Source organism: Neomonachus schauinslandi, chromosome 1 (genome assembly GCF_002201575.2).
Source record: "Neomonachus schauinslandi chromosome 1, ASM220157v2, whole genome shotgun sequence".
Classification (NCBI taxonomy): Eukaryota; Metazoa; Chordata; class Mammalia; order Carnivora; family Phocidae; genus Neomonachus; species Neomonachus schauinslandi.
Window position 1 is genome coordinate 172,871,598 of NC_058403.1, and position 23,742 is coordinate 172,895,339.

The 23,742-nt window shown below is 39.6% G+C and overlaps 1 protein-coding gene across 1 annotated transcript in view; it reads right to left on the minus strand.

The window, feature by feature from the left end:
* CHL1 (cell adhesion molecule L1 like) overlaps positions 1-23,742 on the minus strand; it is a 209,000-nt gene that overhangs the window by 136,549 nt on the left and 48,709 nt on the right. The window contains exons 2-3 of the mRNA XM_021694896.1: positions 17,119-17,211; positions 15,753-15,843 (exon numbers count right to left, since the gene is read on the minus strand). The gene's annotated coding sequence lies outside the window, so the exon portion shown is untranslated. The remainder of the gene's footprint in view (positions 1-15,752; positions 15,844-17,118; positions 17,212-23,742) is intronic.

Sequence of the window (23,742 nt, forward strand, 5' to 3'; positions counted from 1 at the left end):
AACACAGCATGCGTATTAAAAGGAAGAACCAGGATGCATGCTCGACACACAATACTCCTCCCCACATTCATCAATGTTCACTTTGATTTCCCTTTCCTCTCTCCGCTGCTCCTCTGAATTTATTTGTCAGATAACCATATCGCACGTTTCCTGATTTCCACAGCTTAGCATGAATATATCAGCTTTTGCAGCTCTGCATCCCCGGCTTCAGTTGATGCCAATGTCCATTCAAAACTAAAAATTTTTGACAGTTTTTCTCCACCCTCACAAATTCCCTTCATTTCATCTCATGAGAATTTCCCCGTGTGGTAAATGTATCAAGCAGGTTTCTGTAATGTCCCTGACAACCTCTCTGCCTAGGACTGGCTAGAAATAATCAGTGGGCACGAGGGTCGACGTTCAGGGAAAATAAAATAGGAGCCCTCGTGGAGTTCTCCAATACAGCTGAAATTGGTTGATCAAGGATCCTCAGCTCAGGTAGAGCATTAGCCTGAAATGATTCCACTTTTTCCCTCAAACGTGGCTTTCGAACACTATTTTGCCAAATTCGCCTTTCCCATCACTCTATGATATCTTGTCATTCCATAACCCTCATGTCACTTCCTATCACTAAAGTTCAGGCTGATTCAAAATGCTCCTTCCTTCCTCATTTCTGGCCAGAACTAAGGCTGGATGGAATTTATTAAATGAGGAGAGGCATGCAGTCTCCTATTTTATTCTTCCTCTTTCTGTAGCATCTTGGAATTATAACTGTCACTTCTAGCCTGTCTGTTGGGTCAGCCCCTGCACCAGCCCCAGGCACTTACACCTCCACCCCCCACCCATCTCTACCCCTCACTCCCGATCCCAGAATGATCCCAGAGCATCCCGCAGCTGGTGTCAAAGTCCTCTTAGCAACCCCCTTAGGTGAGGTACCCGCAAGACAGCTCACACCCAGCCACTTTTTACCGGCTCTATTTGATCTACAAGACATTCACGCACCCCTGCTGGACCCAGAGGTAAAAGTACGAGCTGCTCGACTGGCCCATCCTATGACCTCCCCCGAAGTGTCTCCTGCCCTGCCCACATCGGCCCAGGCACAGACCAGGAAGTCCACCAGTGATTCAGGTAACCCAACAGGGGACACGTTGCCAGGTTCCCATCTCTCAGGCACATCAATCTGTTCAAAGGATTATATCAGACCCCTTCACGTGGCTTCGCATTAAGGAAGAGTGCTACAGAGGGAGCCCCTCTTAGCACAAACAATGCACGATTTGCACCAACAATTTCAGAGAGCCACTCTCGTCTTCCTGCCTTACACAAGTAGGGCAGCTGGTAATGTTGAGGAACTCCGGCTTCTTTCGGCTCTCAGGACGCCTCCGAGGAAGATTCTAGCCCTGAGATTTTATTGCTCTCTTTACTAAGATTTTAATTCTCTCTTACTAAAGATTAACTGGGCTAATCTGTGTTTTCAGCTGTGAACTCTAATTATCAATTTGGGATCCACAACAACAACAAAAATACAAAATCCCACTCAACATCTTTTTATCTTACTGATTGATTGGTTGGTTGTATTTATTTATTTGACAGAGAGAGAGAGCGCACACAAACAGGGGGAGTGGCAGGCAGAGGGAGAGAGAGAAGCAGGGTCCCCACTGAGCAGGAAACCTGATGCGGGGCTCGATCCCAGGACCCCAGGATCATGACCTGAGCCGAAGGCAGACGCTTAACTGACTGAGCCACCCAGGTGCCCCTAGTCATCATTTCTTAATATATTTTCCATGTCACCACTAGATCTTCTATAAAATCTTATACTTTATTATTCCGAATTATTTTCCTCACTGTTTGATATTAATATAATATAGAAGCTTGAGAAACCTACTGCCTTCTTCATGCAAAAGACTGTTTATCTACAGAACATATGTTGGGGCAAAACACATTCAAAGCAGGAGTAAACACACAATGTTATAAGACAACAAATATGAATTGAATAAGCTACCAGCTACCAGCTGTGATATAAAACTAAAGCAAGGTTTTTCATAGGAAAGATGTATCATTTCAGAATTGACCATCAACAGAAAAGATTTTACAGATCATGCTTTTAGTTTTAATTTTCTTCTTGCAAAATAATAACAAAAAAATCCTCATAATTTTAAGGTAACATGAGCCACTAGAAACATCTCAATACTAAAAAATTTCTTAAGAAGTGCAATGCAATATTAAGGAGAAGTAAGTAGGAACTAAAATATGAACATAAAATAGAGGAAAGTGAATAATCCCAACCCACCCTAAGGCCTAAATCACCTCCCAGTGGTAATTTAGATCGTATGCAAAGGAAGTTGCTACCAGGGCAAGGAAACAAATTCTCATTATATTCGGTGCCCAGAGATCACCAGGGAAATAATAGCAAGATAGTCCTTCTCAGCATAATTTCAAAAAGAGATCTTGCTGCCAAGTAAAACTGCCTTAACAAAAATGGTACCACTTAGCTGTTCAGTTCGTCAATAGGCATTTCTTTGAATTCTACCATATACAGCGAAGGAGCACAAAATAAATAGAGCACAGGGTCCTTACCACTGTGAAATATGAGATATATACTGGAAGTAACAGATGAATGAATGCAAGGACCCAGATGCGCCAATATGAAAAAGAATGAGGACAAAAATGCTATGAGGATGCTCTCACGTGCTCTGTGATCAGCCAGCTCCCAGTAGACTCCGTTCCTACCATTTCAAGTAGGGGAAAGGTGAGATCCTCTCCTGGATGTCTTAGTCAGGAAGGCTGCTATACCAGAGAACCATAGAGTGGGTGGCTTATAAGCAACAGAAATTTACTTCTCACAGTTCTGGAGGCTGCGCAGCCCAAGATCAAGGCACAAGCAGATGAAGTGTCTGGCAAGAACTGGCTTCCTGGTTCACGGATAGGTGTCTTTTTGCTGGGGTCCTCCCATGGCCAAAGGGATGAGGGAGCTCTCTGATGTTTTTTTTTTTTTTTTTAAGATTTTATTTATTTATTTGAGAGAGAGAATGAGAGAGAGCACATGAGAGGGGGGAGGGTCAGAGGGAGAAGCAGACTCCCCGCTGAGCAGGGAGCCCGATGCGGGACTCGATCCCGGGACTCCAGGATCATGACCCGAGCCGAAGGCAGCCGCTTAACCAACTGAGCCACCCAGGCGCCCCTCTGATGTCTTTCTTGTAAAGACATTAATCTCATTCATAGGGGCTCCCCTCTTAGAACTTAATCACCTCCCAAAGTCCCCACCTCCAAATACTATCACACTGGGGATAAACTTCAACATATGAATTTGGTGGGGGGGGCCACAAATATTCATTCTATACCACTGGATCCTAAGATAATCAGGGAACAACTCTGATTAATAACTATTGTTTTAATACCTATTGTTGTTATGATAGGAGTAAATAACTGTGTGTTAGCATGACCTAAATTAAAACTCTGGAGGTGTTGCCTTGCTGATTTAGAGCACCTCCATGCCCACCTCTGAAAGGTTAAAGAATCCACATCTGGCTGACACGTGTTTGAAGACTATCCCATTTGCTCTTACCTCGCCTGTTCTAAATGAAAATAAAACTTGATCCCATCCTAACCTTGATGCAAGAAAACCACAGTCTCTACCAGATAGGTTGCCACTGAGGGCATAACACCCCAAAATGTACCATGTCGGCATGTGGATTATTTTGAGCTAAACACCATGAATACCTAACAGCCTCAGGAAGAGTTTTTTGCTTCTCCCTTAACAGCCTAAAAGAATTTATTTATTTTTTTAATTTTATTTATTTATTTGAGTGAGCGAGAAAGAGCACAACTTGGGGGGGGGGACGGGCAGAGGGAGAGGAGAAGCAGACTCTCAGCTGAGCAGGGAGCCCGATGCAGGGCTCAATCCCAGGACCCTGAGATCATAACCTGAGCCAAAGGCAGATGCTTAACCAACTGAGCCACCCAGGCTCCACATGCCTAAAAGAATTTAGATAGAGGGTCTCTACCGGGAAGAGAGAGCTATTATCAGAGAAACTCTTAATATCAGAAAGACTTACCTGCATGGCAGGGCAAACATCTATTTACCAAACATTTGCTCTTCTCATCTTCCTGTGAATTGTCTTCCTCCCCTTTGAAGCCAGAACCCTAATCCCTTCTCAACTCAGAATGGTATACAAGCCTCAATTCCCTGACTGTCTGTGAGTCTCATATTTGTCCATGGGGATCCCATATGTATGAAATTAAATCTGTTTTTCTTCTGTTAATCTGTCTTAGCTCAACTTAATTATTAGACCAGCCAAAGAACCTAGAAGGAAAGAAAGGAGAAGTTTTCAGCTCCTACACCACAAAGCAAGCTTCCGTCCTGAGGTTGCTGGCACCAAAGCCAGAGCTTAATGTTTTTTACAAATAAAGAAAAATCAGTTACAATGCCAACCTGTACCTTGAAGAAGGTTAGTTTCACAACCACCATTAACCACCAAGCATCCCAAAGAAATTTACAATCTAAGTAAATATAGAATTCCTGCTGGGCAGATAGAGCTTCAAGATCAGCCACTAGCCCCCTCCTCATTAGATTGCTGGCACTCAACTTTCCCCATGTACAAATTCCAAAGCTGCCCTTGGTAAAGACAGAGTTCCATTTGCCATTCACTGGTGTCATTGTGAAAGGTGCCCATGAGAGCCGCCTATAGGTTCAAAGGGACAGAGGCTTGAGGAGAACCTGCTTTCCTACTGCTGACACAGCTCTTGGTACCAGGCCCTGGCTAAGCTACATAATTCTTCAAAGTGAAAGAAAGAAGAATCTTTCCCTAAGCATTTATACTTAACCAAGGATACTGCACATCACAGTTGGCCACGGTTACTAACCTTACCAGATCTTATAGATCTTTTCTTCGCAACTGCCCCTAAGAATATGATCTGCTCCTAGTAGACAAGCTGCACAGACCCAGAACCTACCACCCCCCACTTCAGATACCTACTGGTTTCATTTCTTTTTCTCTGCATGAAATTGTTTTTCTTAGAAGGCATATTATTTTGACCAAGTTTCAAGAAGTTTCAAGGACCTTGAATACTGAGAAATCTCTTCCATTCTAGAAGACTCCTAGAATGCTTATCCAAATTTACCACCTATCATCCATTCCATTCCATTCCTACCTTGTAGCAACCATCAAGTTTTAAAAACCTTACAATCCCACCTCATTAAACCTTCTGCTTCACTATGAATACTTACAAGATTCTGGCATTACATTTCCCATACCTCTCCCCACAGGTTTTGACTGAGTGTGAGGATAATATATTATTGTATGGAATTCTAGAAACATCCAGGCACAGGCTTATCCTCTTCCCACCACATATCATCATTCTTCTGGGCTTGCATCAAATCAGTCAGATTTGCATTTCAACACAGAAATGCAGTAATTTTGATGAAAGAAGTAAGGCGAAGCCCAGTTCCTTATCTAGAGAATGAGAACAACAAAAAAGGACAATTCTTTGGTGACCAGTAAGTGATGTAAAAATATCATAGCAAATATTAATTGAGGAATATGAAAATGTTATAGCAAACTTTTATTGGATGCTTACGATGTGTTGCAAGCACTTAATGGGTATCATCTGATTTAATCTCATAAAGAACTATCAGGTAAATATTGCCACTGTCTCAATTTTATAGATGAGGTTAGTGAGACACAGAAATGTTAAGCAATTTGGCCAAGTTCATCACATAACTAGCAAGTATGGGAGCCAGAACATAAACTTCAGCAGGCCACTCTCTTAGCTACTTTGGCAAAACCACCAGTCAATTAAATAATTGTGTATTATGCAAATAAGAGATAAACACAGTTCCTGGCACAAGGTAAATGTAGTACGTAGTAGTCGTAGTAAACATTAGGTAAGATGCCCCCATTACATGCCATAATGTCATTAGTAACAAATTTACTACGTAACAACTACTGAAGGCTGTATCTCCCTTGTAGTTCTTTCCTAAAACCCAAACTAAAGACCTTTCAAAGTGCTCAGGATTGCTGACCAGGAAGCAATGACTGGAAAGGAATGTTTACATAGAGTTGTAGATGTGTAATTCACTTAGCGCTCTGCTCTTTTATGCAAATGGTCCTGTTTGAAAAGAGACAGAAGGTCTTTGTTTTCCAGAATGACACATTTTCCCTACAACCCCAAGACTGTTATTAATCAGAATGTCCTTTGTTAAAAGACTAAGGATCATTCATTCTGAGAGTCAAATAATGAGCATCGAGTTTCCCAAATAGCCCCCAAGTCTAAGTATCTCAAAGACAGGAAGTGAGAATTTACCTTGGCAATCTTAATGTATGGCATGTAGTAGGTCCACAACATACATCTGTGCCATGCAGAAATGATACAGGACAGGAACATTTTGTTAGTTTGATAGTCCCACGTTATTAAAGGTGTAAACTGCCAGTAAGTATTCTCATTGTTGTTCCATCAAGCATTGGTTTCAAAACAACTTCTCCCTTTCTATTTCTTCAAAAAACTATACATTCTTACTACTACTGAGTTCTTTTTTCTACTGCAATACAAATAGGAGCTCTACAAGTTCATTTTCAGAATGATTCTCAAGGTATAGTGAAGAGCAATAAAGGCAAGGGTTATGAACGGTATCATGTACTGTGTGGGCTTGTTTTAAAAGGGCATAAAGAGGTAATTCACTTGTCCTATTCATGTGGCAATGAATTTAGTGCCATTTGAATAGAGTACATAAAAAGACTCATTCAACTCATTTAACTACTAATTGGTTATCCTTATAGTAAGGTCTGTATGACAGAGTTAGAGCAAAGCACCCAAGGGAGAAAAACTAAAATAAAAAACTGTGGGGCATTTTTGCAAGTCTGTCCTAAGACAGTGATAGTGCAGCCTATTGATACCATCTATCTTAGATAAGCTGATTACTGGAAAGGAACACATAAGAAAAGCTCCTTTTAAAATCAATATTAGCACTTTGTGTTACCCCATCTGGCACTGCACATGGATCCATTCAAAACGTGTACCTTACACATTTGTGTGTAGCTACGAACAAAGTAAAAAATATGTGGCATCATTAAAATCACTCTTTCAACATCCACTAAGCCAACACAAATGGGGTGCATGTTCTCTATGTTCCAAGAACTGTAAAAATTTAAAAGACGCAGAAAAGCAAATACATGCATAAATCAAAAATGTAATATAATTCTCATCTTTGAGAAAATGGACTCAATAAACCAATTATGTGAATAAATCTTAGCTAGATAGAAAAACAAATATATGGATATGTGAGTGATTTGGAGAAGTGACAAATGCAAGTTGGAAACAAGGGACTCTTATGATGTCCTGTGTAGTACATCTTATAATTGGACGTTTCTAGTAACAAATGAACATTTCCTTTCTCTAACATTATTCTTCCTTAAGAGAAAACAAAATAACAAACAAGAAACTGACACAGTGGTACAAAGAAGTAGCTAGCAAAATTCAGAACCATCATGGTATAAATGAGAAATTTTCAGTTAACTATTCAGCAAGTCTATTGCATTTTTTTTTTTTTTTATTAACTACTCCAAGAGCCATAACCTCTTAATGCATCAATACCACCCTGGGGATGAGTCTGAATTAGCTCTTTCAGATGGCTAAGAGTTCATTTGATGAATTACCATTAGTCTCAGGGCACTAGAGTGGACAGAAGCAGGTTAATGGAGCAGCTCATTTCTGTTCTAAGGAGCTTTTAGGTGCCAGAGCTTCTGGATTCTGCTTGGGAGCAACTCTGCTTGGGAATAGCAGAGAAATCTACAAAAAAAAAAAAAACTACTCTCCAAACTTCCTTCACTTTGCATGGCATTTATATTGTCTTCATGTTTCAGCCATTTGGAATTCCACAGGGACAACCAATCTTTAAATATCTAAACGAGATCATTAAAAAGCTGTCACTAAACTTTGACAACTGATAGTAGTTCACCTGGTAGTTGAATGAGTAGAAGGCACCTTCAAAGACCCTAGAATCAAAGGTGGCAAAATGCTCATAGGTGCATTTTGTTTAGCTCGCACAGTGGCTTTTGTGGAGGCTTAAATTAGTTCCCTTCCCCTTCCCTTTCCCTTCATTCCTTTTTTAAAGTTTATTTATTTATTTATTTTAAGTAATCTATACACCCAATATGGGGTTTGGACTCACGACAGCGAGATCAAGAGTCCGATGCTATTTATTTATTTTTTATTTATTTATTTATTTATCTATCTATCTATCTATTTATTTATTTGACAGAGAGAGACACAGCGAGAGAGGGAACAGAAGCAGAGGGAGTGGGAGAGGGAGAAGCAGGCTTCCAGCGGAGCAGGGAGCCCGAAGCGGGGCTCGACCCTGGGATCACGACCTGAGCCGAAGGCAGCCACTTAATGACTGAGCCACCCAGCTGCCCCGAGTTGCATGCTCTTCTGACTGAGCCAGCCAAGCGCCCCATTAGCTTCCATTTCTTTCTTTCCTTTTCTTTCTTTCTTGAGAGAGACAGACAGAGACAGAGAGAGTGCAAGCAGGGAGAGGGGCAGAGGGAGAGAGAGAGAATCTCAAGCAGGTTCCCCCTTCAGCAAAGAGCCCAAAATAGGGGCTTGATTCCCATGACCCTGAGATCATGACCTGAGCTGAAATCAAGAGTTGGACGCTTAACTGACTAAGCCACCCAGGCACCCCAGCTTCCTTTTCTTAACCATTAGGAGTTTTAACAATAAAATACAGATTTCTGTCCTTTTTATTAAAAATATGTAGCAAGTCTGACAGGACAAGTCCTGCTTTGGCACATGGCAATGATCTTCCAGAGCTGAGCAGAACATTCCAGTTTTAGAATAGGCCGTTTTCTCCAGTGCTCTAGTCTCCAGCACTCCTTATTGTCTTGTACCTCTCCTGATGCCTCCTTCCTTTGCATTTAAACGTGTGATACCAGCCCCATATCTATCATAGATCTTGGCTGTGAATATACTCAAGCTGTTAAAACCCTAAAACTAAATTACTGACTTAAAGAATTTATTAATAATATATATTGCTTAATTTCTTATTAAAATACTAAAGATTGAATTAGTCCAGTTATTATCATTTTATTGTACTTCACAATTATCATTTTATTCAAAGTTTATTTCTCCTTATATATACTATTTAACTCCTTTATAGCCAACCCTTAACTTTACGGCTTTTTTTTTTTTTTTTAAGATTTTTATTTATTTATTGAGAGAGATAGTGATAGAGAGAGAGCATGAGAGGGGGAGAGTCAGAGGGAGAGGCAGACTCCCCGCCAAGCAGGGAGCCCGATGCGGGACTCGATCCCGGGACTCCAGGATCATGACCTGAGCCGAAGGCAGTCGCTTAACCAACTGAGCCACCCAGGCGCCCGCGGCTTATATTTTTAAATATTCTTTTTGTCATGTTTCAAATATAACAGATATATTAAAAATCAAAGAGCCATACAGTTCTAAGGCTGGAATGTTTCTTCAATATCATTTAGCTCCAAATCATATATTTTACAAGTAAGAAATCAATAAATTTGTGACCTTTTGAGGGCACACATGTAGTGAATATGAAATTCAAGGATGCAATATGATTTTTTAACCTCAGTTCAAAGCTTAATTTTAGTAGTAACTGGCCTTTCCTATCACATGATGTTTCATGAAGGAAAAATAATATAGCATTCTTCCTCATCTTTCTCTTTCCCTCCTTCCCTCTCCCTTCTCTCCCTCTTTCTTTTCTTTTTCCCTCCCTACTTACATCCCTCTCCTTCCTCTGTCTTTCTCCCTGCTTCCCTTCCTCCTTACTTTCTTCTTTTAAGACCCAATAGTTTATCTGAGTGTAAAAATTATATAAACATCATGCTAAACAGATAGTGTTTCAGTGGACAGCTGCACTGAGCAATTGTGTAGACAATTTTTTCTTCATTATGCTTATATTATGCAATATCGGACTTTCTTTTTGTACAACGATCAAAGGTAAAAACATGGAGTGTACCCTTGTCCAGCTAGCTAGGAGGCAGAACTAAGTGACCAAACCATTGTGGGATTTAACAGCTTAGCTCGTCATTCAGATGATTCTCATTTACTTCTGAAAAACAAATTAAGTATAATTAATTTAATAAGTAAAAAATGGGGCAGACAGAAAGGCTTCTCAAACTGTCTCAAACTCAAAAACCAGACTAACTTCCAATAAACTGGTGGTTGCCGAGCTGCCGATGTCTCATAGAAAAATCTAAGAATAACTTAATTTAAAAACCATTCTGGCTTTCCTAATCTTATTTGTTTCTTATTGCTCTTCTCCCTTATTTTATTAGTAATGAAGTTTATAGGAAAATAAGAATTTCTCCTTCCATGGAAAGGCTTTATGCAGATTTTTTTCATCCCACTATGCACTGGATTTCTGAGATCAGCATTTTGAACGAGTTTCACAAACGACAGCCCAGCTGTGTCAGTAAGGTGACTTTTTAAAATGATCTACCTGGGACTTGTTTGGTAAGCTACAGTAGTCAGCTGGTACCCATGTATGTACAGATCTTTGCTGTCATACTTGCAATGGAATGGGATTTAGGAAGTGGGAGTGAACGCTCAAGCTATTGTGGCATCATAGTCAAAACAGGATTTTACTGTAAGTTCCTTCCATCTCTTTAAATAACAGACCTACATTATAGCAAATGTTATGGTTTGGGAGGTAGTGATCCTCAAATGGTCAGTAATGTGCAAAGGCCTTAAAATTAAAGATCTAAATGGTCATATACTAATGCCTTGATACAGACATGTCTTCTTTTAAGAATGTAAAGGTAGATGGCCATTTTTCAATATTTCAAAAATGTGCTCTTTATACTTTGTTTTTGGTTTGGGTGTGCTTCATGAATGTTGGGCGCACTTATGCAAAAAGAGCCATGCTACAATTTTAGCATACAGTGAATCCCTACAGTCCTGGGCCCCACTGTCAGAAATTCTAATTCAGCAGGTACAGTGGGGGGTCCAGGAATCTGCATATGTAATTAACATCCCAAATCATTCTTTTACTTATTTATTCAGTTATTCGTTTAACAAATTCATTGTGACAAATATTATGTGTTAAGTCTTACAGATACAGTGGTGAAAAAACAAAGTCCCTGCTTTTATAAATTGTTTTAATCCATAAATAAAAATACATAAAATGTAGGTAGTGATAAGAGCTAGGAATAGAAATCTAATAGGGGAGAGCAATGGCAAGCAAAGGTGGATGAGAGACTGTGCAGGGTGGGGGGTGGGTTTGGTATTCAGGCAGGGCCTCCCAGATAAGATGCTGCTGATGTAAGTGACTCAGACACAAAACCTGGAGAAATACTCCCTTTAAACAGGCTAAGGAAAAATACAATCTGTGCCAAGCTCGAACTTGGTGTCAGATATTTCATGTTTTCAAATTTCCCACTTCTCTTGGTACTTACCAGTTCGCTCCTATGTCCCTGCAATTCCTACCCCCATCCCCTCCCCCGTCCCCCACCACACACACAACACAATCACACATATTTTTATCAGAAAGCTGTTGCCAAATGCTTAAAATAAAGGTTTGGCATAACTGTAGTATGAAAAAGAAAGAGTTTGTTAATAAACCATGTGATGAAATTGCCAAAAAGTTGGTGATCCTAGGTAAAAGAAGTATGGTACCTGGAATACAGGATTTGATTGTTACACTTTATTTTATTCCACTCAGGAAATCCCTCATAAGTTATATCCAGGTCTAAGTGCTTAGATTTAAAATTGATTCAGACCAAGTGAGCTTATTCAGAGGCAAGCTCCCAAGATGGGAGGAGAGATTAGCACTGTCTCATGGAAGGAAAAGTTGAAAGACCTAGGGATGTTTCTGTCTTCCTGGAAAACAGATGATGCAAGTGAGACATAAAACCTCTCTTCAAACATCTGAAGGTCATAGGGAAAGGATGAGATTTTGTTGTCTGTGGTCCCCTAAGGCAGAAGTGAGAGAAACAGATGCAAATTCCTAACCCCAGGTTTGCAATTATACAAACATGGACTCAAAAGCCTCAAGAGGAAGGCCCCTTATTAGAGAAGAAGAAATAGAGGCTGGTGACCACACACTGGGTGGCAATGCAAAGGTCTTCAAGACCCAAATGCATGGTGGCATTAAAAGACCACGGAGGTCTGCTAAGAGAAACTGTGATGCATGATTCATGTTCTGTGACTCATAATAGCATTACTGCTTGCTCCCATGAAACAATACTCCCTCTCACTCTCCCAGGCCTCTCGAATCAGAAGTGACGTTGGTGCTGTCTGGACAGTCAGCCACATGGGAAGAAGGGAACACTATGACCAGAGGCAGGTGACCTTTCCAAGGGCCCTACGTGGCCTTTCGGCACTTGCTCCCTCCTGGGGGGCTGCCCTCTTTCTAGCATCCCTAGTCATCTCCCAAGTAGCCCCCACCGATCTGTTCACACATCCCCAGAACAAGCTGCCTCTTTCAGAGCCACCAGGCAGGTGGTTCCCCAAGATTCTATCTTTTTCAAGATGAGATGTCAGAATTATTGAAATCAACAACTTCAATGTTTCTCAATCCCTTCAAATGATATGTTCATGATGTGTTTTGTAAGCATGCATTACTTGTGTGTATTTTTAATTGGCTTTCCTATTTAAATTAAAATATCTTACGATAATGTGTTCTCTCACAACTATAAATGGGAAATCAGCATCATTTTACATGAAAATAAACACAATGAAACCTAACCAATTAAGTTCTAAAGAGACATTGTGACTAGCAGACTCCTGGATTTTTAGGTCTGGACTCTTTTTATGAAAAAGAGATGGAGGAAAGTGTTAAAAATGTATAAAATCATGCTAGCACAAAACTAGCCTTTGACTTACCCTGAAGTATCAGGGAAAAAAAATTAAAGGAACAAATGTTTGCTTTACATTAAATCTATTATTTAATTATATTTAATCTTAGATTACCTCTGATCCTTATATCCCATCAGTGGTATCTATCCCATAATATGGGATATACTGAACTGACCAAAGCTAATGTCCCCGTCTTAGGAATGACATGAAGCCTCAAGGCACTGAAGTTACCCAGGTAGGCAAAACTTCAAGGAAAAATAAACTAGAACATGGCAGGCACCACGGAAAACCCACAGAGACATCTTTTTTTTTTTTTTTTTAAGATTTTATTTATTTATTTGACAGAGAGAGAGCTAGCAAGAGAGGGAACACAAGCAGGGGGAGTGGGAGAAGAAGAAGCAGGCTCCCTACTGAGCAGGGAGCCCGATGAAGGGCTTGATCCCAGGACCCTGGGATCATGACCTGAGCCAAAGGCAGACACTTAACGACTGAGCCACACAGGCGCCTCTCCACAGAGACATCTTTAGTCACCTACATATTAAGCCCCCCTTGAACTGGAATTTCCATGTAAGGGCAACCACAGAGATAGGCAGGACTCACTTCTGGCTCCTAATGCAGTTCCCATTCACCTAGAAAGTTGCCCAGTTCAAACAGTTCACTCATTCAATCATCCAAAAAATATACTCAGCAACGACTGTGTACCATGTACTGTTCTAGATACTGGAAACACAAAACCAAAAAAACAGACAAGGTTCCTGCCCTTACCTCCATATTTACATGGGATCATGGGGGCAAGAAAGCTAATACAAATAAGCCAGGGTTTCTCAACCTGAGCATGATGGACATTTTGGGAAGGATAATTCCTTTTTTGTAAAAGGCTGTCCTGTGCACTGAGAACAGGACCCTAATCACTAGATTATCAGTAGCAACAGTCCCACTCCCACCCAGTTGTGACAACCAAAAATGTTCTCTAGATATTACTGAATGTCCCCTGAAGGACGAAATCGCCCTTGGTTGAAAACCACTGCTCTGAGGCCTTCTTCCCTACATCCAAATCAAGAGTGCTGCACTGCACAGCTCGAAGGAGTAACATTCATCATAATTCTGTGTGAAGTTATCCCTCAGAGTTGTGCAACTGTACATCACTCAAAAGGAGCGGCTCTGCTTTACTGTGCTATGGGTGGAATTACACGCTCTGGTGGTGAGATACATTGATTTGGAAGTTTAATAAAAAACTAGGATAGAGAATACCTATCAAAGTTCTGGTGCATTTTTAAATTGCGTTCATGCATACTGCTTCTTTTTTTTCTTTTCTTCTCTCTGTCATGCACACACAGACACATACAGAGGTCTGGAACCCTCTTACTTTGTCTGGCATGCCTTTACTTCTAAGCAGCAGCCCAAAGAAAGCAATGAGGCAAAAGCATTATTGATGACTGATGACTGGTTGCTGTATAATTATAGATAGTTTGCCATTCTTCTGGAAATGAGAACATGAATCTCAGGAATTTTGAAAGTTGTGAGTGTGTCAGTAGACAAAGGAAGATATATCCTTGATCCACAGACACCTTCTTTTTAGACATTAGAACAGACTAATGCTTCTCACCCCTGGCAGTCCAAAAAATCACAGGTATAAGTTGAAAAGATCAACCACCACCACCACCACCACAAAATAGCTATCTGGGCTCCAGCTAGAGTTTTAGAAGATCTTCCCAGAGAACCTTAGATCTAAAAAGTGCCACAGGTATTTATTATCACAGGCAGTCAAACGTGAGAACTATTGTTCTAAGTTGTTGAGAAACGCTGGGGAAAAATCATGCAGGAAAATAAGGCCTGCAGCACGTGTATGATCCATTTATCTCTGCATCTTCCAGATTGCAGATACCACGTTGCTTCCACCACACATTGATACTTGCCCCAAATAAGTGAAAACCCTTAGCATTTAGACTTCTTCCAGACAGGATACCAAGATAGTTTGGGGTGTGTGTGTGTGTATGTGTGTGTACACACACGCACACAGACACACACATACACAACCCACCGGTTACCAAGCACAAAGATGCTATGGTGCTCATCTGTGCTTCTCTGTGACCTAGAAGTTACTGAATTCCAAGGGTCACCTGACTGACCCACATTGCAAATCAATGTGGTATAAACCACGATCACTAAAAATGTCTGAAAAGGTTTTCATAATCACACGAAACTCTAGGAAGTCTTCCCTCTTGCCTTTGAATCATAACAACCAGAACTCTAGTCTTTTCAGTGGATAAAAAATTTTTAAATGATACACAATTAACTAAGTCACAACAAGTAGCTCAAAACATTCTTTTTCCCAGAAAACAACTGCTTTTTGAGACTGTAATTATAGTAGGAAGCCAGTGAGAAGGTTAAGAATGAAAGGGTCTATGAATAGCATTCTGAAAGGAAAATATAAATTCTAGTAAAATTTCATAGGGCAGAAATGGGCCCCAAAGGCAGACCCATTATAGCTAGAGACAGCAGTAGGCAGATCCTGGTGTGTGAGCAGAAAGAAGGGCAGAAACAATTAAAAATACAAGTCTAACTTCTTGGCATGGTTTACAGAGCCCTGCATGGCCTGGTGCCCACCACCTTCTCAAGCCTCTTTCCTTCCAGCTCCTTGTGTTCCAGCTACAGTTGTCATCTTCAAGACCTTAGAGAAGGCCTAGCCCTTCCTCCACTCAGACTTCAGAGCTCACCTTCTCCCAGCTCTGACAGCTCTCAGCCCACTTTATGTCCTCAGAGAGGCCTCCTCATGAGCTGGGGCAGGAATCTCCTCAAGTCACCACAGCACGCTGCTTTCCCTGAGAAGCAGACTCTGGTCTATTAATGAGGGAGTGGAGATCAAAACATGGGGCAAGGATAGGAAGGAAGGTGAACTGGACAAAAGGGAGAAGTGGAGTGGTAATACAGCGTCAGGAGAGGCCTCAGCCTACCTTACAGGGAGTTCTGGGGTAGGTATGATCCTTAGAGCTGTCCTGAGTTGGGCCTTTATCCCTCCACATCAGGCCTTAGATGTGGGTTGCCCTGGAAAGGAGACATGACCTTGAGCAAGGGAGTACTCTCTTCAGTGGAGGCAACCTAATGGGTTGGGAAGTGACATGTGAGGGCTGATTGCTGACAGCACTCCAAGCAGAATAGGGAGCAACTGATTCTCAAAGGCTGATCGGGACAGGACATTACAGAATCCACCACCGTGACTTTACCTCACTATCCCTCCATTTTCTCATTTGTAAAATGGGAATGATACTAACAGTCTTAAAAGGTGTACAATATCTAACATGATGACTGGCTCAGTGTAAAGTTCTCAATATATGTTAAATTTGCATCTATACCTAATCTATTCAAGAAAGGATATAGATGTATATCCTTTGATCAGAGAGCACTTTTTTTTTTTAAAGACTATTCCTTCCTTTCTCCCTTCATCCATTCACTCACCCAATATTTACTGAGTGCCTACTAGGCGGTAGGGATTTTCTAATACCTGAGGAAAAGTGTTACAAATTCTTGTCCAAATAGAGCTTACATTTTAGTAAAGGGAAGAGAAAAATAAGCATGTAAATAAATAAGTAATAAGACACTGTTGGGAGTATTAAATGTTAACTGAAGGATGAAGAAATGTGTTTCTTAAGATACTGTATCATTGGATTCCATTAGTGGGTCACAAAAATCCAAAACAAACTAATTAAGAGGAATTTATTGACCTACAAACAAAAACTAGAGAAAAGGCAGAGGGAGAACTAGCCCCAGGGCACCCTGGATTCTGGAACCCAAACACCATCAATGCTATTTTGCTTTACTGTTGTTTCTGTCTTGCTTGTTTGCAGCATCATTTGCTGTGACCAGCCTCTTATTCCAGCTTGAGTTTAATAAATTCCCAGCGAAGAACTTGTTATGACCAAATTTGCATTACCTGTCCTACCTCCAGAACTATGGTGTTATGGGAACGTGACTGTTTCAAAATTTGATATCTATACACCCTTATGGCTAGGGCAATAAAAGTAACGTTAGTAATAACTATGGAGCTTTTACCATGTATAAAATATAATACAGTTAAATAATTTATCTATTAAAAAACAAACTCTAAGTACTATCATCATCTCCTCTTTACTGATGAAAAAACTAAGGCTCGAGGAGATTAACTTGCAAGAGCACACACATTAATAGTATATACTGAAGGTCAAATTCAAGCCCACTTAAATCAGATCTCCAAACCACACACTCATAACTACTAGATAATTAGGCCATACTAATGGTGGTTACTATATAGTTATATCATAATAAGTATAATTATTTCATTACCTTAATTAATCCATGCTCATCGGTCTTCCATCCAATATGAAGGCATGATAATTGGGTACTCACAAATGAAAAGCATATCCATACAGAGGCTGACTAAATGGGAAATATTGTAAGAAAAAATAGCAAGGGAAATCAATGTGAAATACTATTTAATGATACAATCGTTGAGACCAATCAGATAATGATTGACCAATTTAACCAGATCTAATTCATGTTGGGATTTGCATGCTTCCATTCAGTTGAGTGGGGTCTAGAGTACATTTGAAAATCAGTGAGGCACTGTGAAGTGTGTACTAGTCCAAAAGTTGGGAGGCAGAAAATGTAATTCCAATTAAATACGCAATTGACCTTCAGTAGGTCAACATCTCAGTAACTAACCTGTAATGTAGAGATAGTAGCACCTGGGCTACCTAGTTAATGCATTTAATATGTATCCCTTAAGGGTAAAGATAAACATGAAAGCATTTAGACTGTTTATCAAGCAAAACATAGCAGTGAGGTTTTAAAATACCAAATAGAAAAAAAATACGTATCTGTATTCTTTCTTATATCTGTGACGCTACAGAAAAGATTAAATGTTTAACAAAATATGGTCAAAAGTAAACTTTGTAAAGCTGAAACTGTAATTTAAGTGAAGCATAAAGAAGATGCCCCAATCAAACCAAATATTTACACATTTAAATAACTAACAAGGTATAAAATAAATCATTTTCCCTTTTCTAGATTTAGAAATGTTATAAAATTTTATTTTGACCAAAATAACTTTAGAAGTATTCTTATGTATTTAATAAGAGAAAAAGAAAACACTTTACTAGTGGTCTTTCTAGATGTAATAGTTGAAAACTTCAGCTTGAAGCCTCATTTTTTATCATTTTATTTTACAGTCCTTAGATTTCAATTTCCAACTCAGCTTGATATTTTTAGTTGGAAAACTAAATTCATTTTAAAATGGACTGTAAAAATGTGACAATTACAAAGGGAATGATTTGAGAAACCAGCCATAATGGGAAATTAAATGTCCCACCGAAACACTTTAAAGGCCTTTTAGCAGAAGAAATGTGTGCTATAGCATTTAATCTAAAATAATAGAAACTTCTAAAGTGTGGATTAAAGAAATGTAAGTAAAGTTGCTAAGAAGTGGAATTGTGGTTTTTTTCCAAGTCCACTTCTCCTATACAAATTAAAACCACAATGAGATACCACCTCACACCCGTCAAAATGGCTAAAATTAACAAGTCAGGAAACAACAGATGTTGGCGAGGATGCGGAGAAAGGGGAACCCTCCTACACTGCTGGTGGGAATGCAAGCTGGTGCAGCCACTCTGGAAAACAGTATGGAGGTTCCGCAAAAAGTTGAAAATAGAGCTACCATATGACCCAGCGATTGCACTACTGGGTATTTACCCCAAAGATACAAATGTAGGGATCCGAAGGGGCACCTGGACCCCACTGTTCATAGCAGCAGTGCATGCTGTACTAAGAAAAGGAGATTATATTGCACAGGATGCTTAGGATGCTTTGATGCATTTCTTCTTTCCCCTTCCTTCTCCTGCTTTCTCTTGCCTCCTTGCAGAGAGTGTTGTGGTGTATGTAGAAGCATTAATCTTTGATCTTTGTGCATGAGGCTTTCTTCCACTGTAGGACCATTTATGACAGACTAAATTAGCCTTTAATCAGAAGCTTTGATTTACTTCCTAATTCTCTGCTTCATCACTAGGCTCTGAAATGTGTCTGCTCCCACTGCCCTCCCCAGTTCAGTTGGTGATAGCAGTGATATATTTCATTGGTTTGTTTCTTCTCTGAGGCCTCAAATATTTGCACATGTGTGCAGTTCAATAAAAAAATGCTGTTTAGGGAAGATGCCTATGATTTGTGTCAATGTTATACATGATATCTTTCCCCAACATGAATTGCCTTAGGGCAAAAACGGCATTTTGTTGAGAAAACACAATTTTCTCTCCTCAGTGGATTTCACTGTAAGTCATTTGTTTGGTTGTGCTACATAATTTCACGGATATCTTATTTGTGCAGTGGGTCATGTTGCTACTTGAAAAGTCCTTTTAAATAAAAATATAAGATCCAAAGTGTCCATTTATTAAAAAGATCACGCAAGTTTTCCTGGGTTTCAGTGTCTCTTTGTCTGTAATATTTTAATGGTCATTTTACTTCAGTCTTCCCTCTGTAATGAAATAGTAACTGTTTTCCTACTGATAAAGGACTCTGCCTTCTGCAATTACCAAGAAAGAAAAAATAAATTTAAAAATTAGGAAATGGTTGTAAGACTGAACCCAACCCCATCAAAATCTTAAAAAACAACAGACCCGCAGTTACAACAAAAACCTTCAAAATGATCACAGACCTGAGCTTACAAACAGAATTTTCCACACACTGCTCATTCTATGATCATTTGATTTTGAGATGCCATTTTCCTAGTGACTTAAAATCTTCCCATAGCATTTTAACAGCCTATCTATATATCCTAGCTTCCCTTTGGAGCCCTCACTGAGTTTTCATCCCTTGGAGATCACATTTATTTGTGTACATGATTTGAGTGAAAGCAAATCCAATAAGACTCCAGTTGAAACAAACGTATTTTTGGCACCTCAATACCGAAATTATGTATGCAAATTGGAGGTAGTCCAAAGAACAGCCAAAAGAATGATGAAGGGAATGGAGTGCTTGGCTAAGGAAGAAATGTAAGGCTTCTAAATGTCCCAGAGTGGGTAAACAACAATAAAGGAACATAACAGCTCATAAATATTTAAAAGGTGTAAACATCAAATATGGATAGGGATGATTAATTCTGGACAAGGGTACAGAGTTAGTTCTGATTATATCATTGAAAAGAAAGGAGGAAAAAAAAGAAAAGAAAGAGGATACTGTTTAGTATCGTCATTTTGAAACATGAAACTATTTATGCAAAATATTCTAGCATCTAATGGAATCTTATCACTTTTGAATATCCCATTTCAAAAGATGCTGAAAAATTAACACTTAATTATGCAAAAGAAGAGAACTTTTTTCTGAGGAAGTCAACTTTACTTATTTTCCACTTAGGCTTTCTCTCTTTTTTTAAAGATATAATTAATTAATTACTTTGAGAGAGTGTGAGCGGGGCTGGGGGGAGGAGGAGAGGGAGAGAGAGGATCTCCGTCACACTCAGGCGCCTGAATTGGGGCTTGATCTCATGACCCTGAGATCATGACCTGTGCGGAAATCAAGAGTCAGATGCTTAACCAACTGAGCTGCCCAGGCGCCCCACCACTTAGGCTTTCTTGAGAGAGATTTCCATTTTGCAGAATACTCATTGGGAATACCACATGCTTCTACTTCCTAGTGGTCCTGAAGTGAATTAGCCATATACCAATGATGAGACCAGGTCCCACTTAGCCAGGTAGGGAAATGAGAGAGAGGAGAGTTAAGGGAATATTAAAATTTATCAGAAACCAAGTTTGAGACTAGAAACTCCTAAGAAGATTGTCTAGATTACAGAATCTAGAAAAGCAATCCTGGAATTTAGCATAGAAGGTGCCCAAGGCAGCCACATGCAGAAGAATGAAACTGGACCATTTTCTTGCACCATACACAGAAATAAACTCAAAATGGATGAAAGACCTAAACATGAGACAGGAATCCATCAAAATCCTAGAAGAGGCAGCAACCTCTTTGACCTGAGCCACAGCAACTTCTGGCTAGACGCAACAGAAACAAAAGCAAAAATGAGCTATTATGACTTCATTAAGATAAAAAGCTTTTGCACAGTGAGGAAACAGTCGACAAAACCAACAGACAACCAACAGAATGGGAGAAGATATTTGTAAATGTGTTATCAGATAAAGGGTTAGTATCCAAAATCTATAAAGAATTTATCAAACTCAACACCCAAAGGGCAAATAATCCAGTCAAGAAATGGGCATAAGACATGGACAAACATTTCTCCAAAGAAGACATCCAAATCGACAACAGACACATGAAAAAATTTCAACATCACTCAGCATCAGGGAAATACTAATCAAAACCACAATGAGATACCACCTCACACTAGTCAGAATGGCTAAAATTAACAAGACAGGAAACAATTAATGTTGGTGAGGATGCAGAGAAAGGGGAACCCTCCTACACTGTTGGTGGGAATGCAAGCTGGTGCAGCCACTCTGGAAAACAGTATGGAGGTTCCTCAAAAAGTTGAAAATAGAGCTACCCTGTGACCCAGCAATTGCACTACTAGGTATTTACCCCAAAGATATAAAGGTAGTGAACCAAAAGAGCACCTGCACCCCAATGTTTATAGCAGGAATGTCTACAATAGCCAAACTATGGAAAGAGCCCAGATGTCCATCAACAGACGAATGGATAAAGAAGTGGTATATGTGGTATACCATATAAGTGGTACACACATACACACACACACACACACACACACACACAATGGAATATTGCTCAGCCTTCAAAAAAAATGAAATCTTGGCATTTGCAATGACGTGGATGGAACTAGAGGGTATTATGCTAAGTGAAATAAGTCAACCAGAGAAAGATAATTATCATATGATTTCACTCATATGTAGAATTTAAGAAACAAAACAGGATCATAGAAGAAGGGAGGGAAAAATAAAACAAGATGAAATCAGAGAGGGAGACAAACCTTAAGAGACTCTTAACTATAAGAAACAAACTGAGGGTTGCTGGAGGGGACAGGGGTAGGGGAATAGGGTAACTGGGTAATGGGCATTAAGGAGGGCACGTGATGAAATAAGCACTGGGTATTATGTACAACTGATGAATCACTGGACTCTACCTCTGAAACTAATAATACATATATGTTAATTAAGTGAATGTAAATAAAATAAAATGTAAAAAATAAATAAAATTTTTTTAAAAAGAAGGTGTCCCAGGAACAATCTATCAGGATAATGTTCCCCTCCCTTCATTCTTCCTTTCCCTTCTTTCTGCCCCCATCTTTATAAAGCATCTAGTATGTGCTAGGTTCAACACTCAGGGTTAACAAAGCAAATATGTATTTGAACTGGACATTGCTCTCAAAGACATATTCATAAGACAAATATATAAACAGTTAATTGCAATTGAGTTGAGGGCATATAAACACAATTAAAACAAGACAGAGGTAGGATCTGCCAAGTAAGTTGCATTTGTGCAGGGTGATAGGGTTCTCCAGAGAAATACAACAAACAGGATATTCAGATAGATAGATATAAAGAAATTTATTATATATAGGAGTTGGCTCACATGACATGGAAGCTGAGAAATCCCAGGATCTGCTGTCTACAAGCTGGAGAACAAGCAAAGCCCGTGGTGCAATTCAGTATGATTCCAAAGGCTCAAGAACCAAGATAGGACAGAAGATGGGTATCCCAGCTCAAACAGAGAACAAACTCACACTTCTTCTGCCTTTTTGTTCTGTTCAGGTCCTCAATGAATTGGATGATGCCCACTCAAACTGGTGAGGGAGATCTTCTTTATTCAGTCTACAATTCAAATGTTAATGTCCTGCGGAGACAGACTCACAGACACACCCAGAAATAATGTTTTACCAGCTGTCTGGGCATCCCTTAGCCCCCGTCAAGCTGACAGAAAATTCATCACCATATGCAGTAAATACAGCCCATTGCACTGAGAACATTTCAAAAACGAAAGGTTGTTATATCTTGTCCTCTCTAGAGTATAGGAGCCAAGCCCTGACATAACTAAACATGTGAGTGGTGTCTGACAGTGGATCTGGATGTCACTGGGAAATAATCAACACCTTTATGAAAACTTCACAGGCCAGCAAGGGGAGGCAGCTATAATCTTCTCTCACATAATAGCACTTTGCTAAGACAAATTAAAACACTACTCTCTCTTACCTCCTAGGGCATGCAGCCTAGTCTCTGATATGATACAACCTACCCCACCCAAGTCCATAAATCAGTGGGAAGAGCAGTGTGTAGAGATAAGCACCATCAACCAGTCTCAGCAGGTGACCCAAGGTGACACACCATATTTAACAAAGCCCATATTTTTTGAGTGACCTTCTGTTACAAAAATATAGTCTCTGTCATTCAACTACTTAAGTCTTCTGTTAAGATGTATGGGTAATATCTTTGGATAAATTATACATAGATACGATTACAATTGAAATGTATAGGTGAACTTATATCAATCTGCTATGCACAAACTCAAACTCATAAAATTTCTAACACTTAAATTGTAGACTGTGCTGTGAACAAGTTCAGATAAATCTGGGTGTTGAAAAAGAGCAAAATTAGTATTCATATATTAGTCTAATCAGAGTCTAATCATTTCACTCCTTTTTTTTTTTTTTTTTAATTTTAGAGCCTCTTTGGAAGGGAGAGGGAGACTCCAAATGAAAATTTTTCAAAAGAAAATTGATGCTTGAATGTGTGTGTGGGGTGGGGGGGATGATATCCAAGGACTAGGATTCCATAAACGCTTCCTGGAAGATACAAAAGCTGAATTTCTCAAGCACCACAGTGAAAACTGATGGCAAGAGAACTGATTTTGTAGAACTAAGTAATAATTTGATCAGTCATCAAGAAAAACACAAGAAAATGAACAGATTTCAATGAAATAGTGAATTGTTGAGTATACAGTTGTTTTGCAGGTTGC